The sequence below is a fragment of the Lotus japonicus genome, chromosome 2 (assembly GCF_012489685.1).
Source record: "Lotus japonicus ecotype B-129 chromosome 2, LjGifu_v1.2".
Lineage (NCBI taxonomy): Eukaryota > Viridiplantae > Streptophyta > Magnoliopsida > Fabales > Fabaceae > Lotus > Lotus japonicus.
In genome coordinates, this window is record NC_080042.1 from 41,272,218 (window position 1) to 41,275,957 (window position 3,740).

Consider the following 3,740-nt stretch of genomic DNA (forward strand, 5'->3'; position numbering starts at 1 on the left):
TCCGGGCCCCGAGCCCGAGAGTCCAGTGCAGGAGCGCATTAGGGTGGACAGAGAGGGCAGTGTTGAGTACGTCGACCTAGTCGTCCTGGATGCAGATTCGGATGACGACCGCGCTAGCGTGTAGGATCGAGTGCTAGTGTGGGCTCCTCGGGTAGGGATAGTGTAGGAGTAGTGTCGATGCTCTGACCGTCATGCTTCCGTTTTTGGGGACAGGGTAGTTTTCCTACCGGTAGCTTTTGTGTGGTTTCCTATGGAGATCACAGAGAGCTGGTTGGATTTAGGGGGTCTTTTCTTAGGCCGCTGGGCCAACTTGCTCTCAGATTTTGTAGTTTAGTGTTGCGGACACAGTATCTTTATCTTGGACTGTACATATTGCCTTCGGGCGTTACTCTTTTCTGTCACCCGTCACTGGAGGTTACTCGTGACGTGGTAGTGTTTAGCGAGGCATGTATATATAGTTGTATAGTAGTTCCTTTTATCTTTTGTTATCTTTTGTTGGGAAGTTTTATTGCTTTCTGTCTTTAGTTATATTGTCGAAAAAAAAATAATTCACGTTTTTCCGCTTAAAGTATTTTCTTTTGGTTACTAAAGTGACGCCACCGAAATCGGGGTGTTACAGCAAGAATCTTGTGAAAAGTATCGTGACTTCTTCAAGGTCGGCGGCAGAGAGTGAAAATGCCTCCACATTTGTCAAGCACTTTACTGTCCTGTTGCTAACCAACCTCTGTCCAGGAAGCCTTACTTTTCTACCATCTGCACCAGATATTGAATCAATGAACCATGCTGTTGCTTATTTTGCAGTGGCCAAGTTGCTGACTATTGCAATTTTAAAAATATGTTAGAAACAAGCATCCTGTCATTGAATCAAGTATTGTTATACCTGAGCTTACAGAAGAATGTTCAAGATACCATGTCATAAGTTCTTCACCACAAGCGTCCCCTTCAGATAATGGCATTCCATACTCTGGCAAAATGATTTTCCTTCAAAATGATTTTTACATTTAAACTTCTACTCAATCTAACAGGTTACAAGTAGAGACCTAAAGAAAACCAAATCTTAAGTGAACCATGGTGACTGAGATTCTGAAGCTTATCTAGCATCTAAACCACATGATTATAATCTACTTAAGGCGTAAGCATGACAAATTGTTGTAATTATAATTAGTCATTTAGTGCAGATGTTATGATCATAATTAGTCTCTCTGCAGATCTTCTGGCAGATTCTCCATAACCATTTCTTCATTCACCCCCCTTGTTGCAGCCCAATTATACCGTTCAGCCTGTCTTACTCTCCTGCATTGAGACATATTATCTATTACTTGTACACAATGTATGATCCATAATTTGATGTGATACAATGACTAAAGAAATGACATAATATACAGTGCAGACTGTTTCCTTAGCTTTGAGGCCTACAGACATGCTATATAGGAAAAGAGTAGTTCCTCATATATGGAGACTAGATTAAAGAATCTACAATTTAAAAAATGCATCGTATACTATGATATTAATGACATGAGTATATGACACGAATTAAAAAATGCACCGTATATGTCACACGAGTTAAAATTTTAATGGGACACTAGAGTGCCTTGCAGAAGCTACCACGTGGTAGAATTTATAAACGTTTTCCTTTTATGTAATATCACTTGTTGTATATATCACTCCCATTATTAGAGATAGAGAAGATATGCTGAAATATCATTTCACATATTTTGCAAGATTATGCATACCACTAATCAACAGAGTAGTTAATTATATTTAATAAATACACAAAAACCAGAACATATTTGGGGACAGATACAAAAAGAAATTCCAAATCATCCTATGCCTCTTTAAAATCTGAAATAAGTCTTCAGAAGCTGCTAATTTAGTTAGCCAAGTCATGCAAAACAGAACTTGTGTCTCGGATCAGTAAATTGCCCATGCACAAGAGAACTATGTATAATGTCAATAAACAGAGTTCTGGAGAGGGTGGGGAGTTGACAACCAATGACTTGAATCAAGCAGTTGACATGCTTTTTTGACTGTGGATATGAGTCATGAGAAGAATGGGAAAATTTTATACCTTCTCAGGTCTACTGGTAAGCGCCGATGGCTCATCCATTGCTAAACATCACGACCTCTAAGTTGCATTTCCAGCTTCCTGTAAAAGGGATAAGAATTAAAGATATCAAGCATATTGCACCAATAAACACATCAGAACTTGACCATCAAAGTTTAATTAAAAAAACTTCCAGCATTAGGTTAAGTTCTACCTCCGCCCAAGAGCCTGTAGAAAATTCTGTATGTTTCCAATGAGAATTGCAAAAAGAAGGAGTCCCAATCCCATGATGGACATAGTAAAAAGGACTTCCCACACAAAATAGCTAGGCACTTGATTACCAGCTATAGTACTGATTTGCTGCATAAGGTTAAGATAGTTTTCCATATTGATAAATTTACACAAGTAGCACTTGAAAATACCTCAGACGTGTTATATCTGAGCTAGTAATCAAGACATTGAATCATGTTTGAGTTCCAGAAGACAGAGTTCATTGTCTTCTTTCTAAGATCATTTCCTTGACTGTCCACAAACTAACTAACAAATCAGTACTACTAACAGCAAACAATAAGGTAATTAAAAATGACTCAATGTCAAACCATTTGAGCATCTCCAATATATTGACCTGAAACCAGTAATATTAAATTATTAACTTTGCTTACACAAAGAAAATTACAAATTACAAACACACCCACATTGAAAAATGGCTTTTTTAAGCTAGAAAATGGCTTTCTTATCATAAACACAAACATCCCACCAACTAGTTTACAGCTGTAACAATTCACAAGATAACAGGATTAGAACCAAACCATGAATAATGAAAGCAGTAGCTCACATAATCAGGGACTCAGTATTGAAGGGAAAAATGGAGAAAAACCATAATTGGATGAGAAAAGGGGGGAATTGAGTACCTGAAAAAATCTTCCAGTGAGGTTCATCAGAGCATTGGGGGCATGATCTTCCTCTTTTTACTGAACATATACATTTCCAACCTGAGGAAAAAGCAACAAACATCACAAAAATTAGGGTTACATCAGCCAAATTGTCACAAATATTCAAGCTCTAGATCTGGCCATACTTGCTGAGCTCCTGAAAGAGATCTTCATAGAAATTGTTGAAGTGGTCCTAAAGCTTGTCGGGGTCGAGATGCTGAGGCTGGTGCTGAGGGTTTAGTGAGAACAGCAAGCAATGATACGTAGTGCTTGGAGTTTAACAAGGAAAGTGTTACATGAAGCATCAATCGGTGAAGAACTATGGATCGGCAGCGGATGGTATCAGAGCCCGGGAGCGATGGAACTTGAAGGAGAGGGACACGAGCGGCGCCGGTGGAATGGGCGGCACCGAGCAGGAGAAGGAGAGGGAGAGGGACGCGTGGGAACGAGAGGGAGCAGGAGAGAGAGGAGAGGGAACAGAGAGAAAGGTTAGGGTTTTTCTTTTCAGAAAAAATTGGAGAGTGGGAGGAAAAAACGAGAGTACTGGGGTAAGGGGAAATCTATTGCCACGGTTCCTAAAAAAATAATAAAATATTATCCTCTTTTGCCACGGTTCCGTTAATAACCGTGGCAACTGACCTTTTGCCACGGTTCCGCCTATAACCGTGGCAATTGAGGCGTAGCAAAAGGTCATTTCTGTAGTAGTGATGGAATTTGAGATTTCCTTCCTTAAACTATATTCTTCTTCAAATCAGCACCTTGAC

The 3,740-nt window shown here is 39.4% G+C and overlaps 1 long non-coding RNA gene across 4 annotated transcripts; it reads right to left on the reverse strand.

Moving 5' to 3' along the window:
* Positions 1–563: 563 nt before the first annotated feature.
* On the reverse strand, positions 564–3,528 carry LOC130738006 (uncharacterized). 4 transcript variants are annotated; one of them, XR_009019093.1, is made up of 6 exons: positions 3,123–3,528; positions 2,956–3,036; positions 2,259–2,815; positions 2,069–2,146; positions 881–1,293; positions 564–753 (listed from the first exon to the last, which is right to left on the reverse strand). It is a non-coding gene; the product is annotated as an uncharacterized LOC130738006 (long non-coding RNA). The 4 variants fall into 4 exon arrangements; XR_009019092.1 differs by having other exon boundaries at positions 2,259–2,669; positions 2,740–3,036; XR_009019091.1 differs by having other exon boundaries at positions 566–753; positions 2,259–2,669; positions 3,123–3,527.
* Between the last annotated feature and the right edge of the window lie 212 nt (positions 3,529–3,740).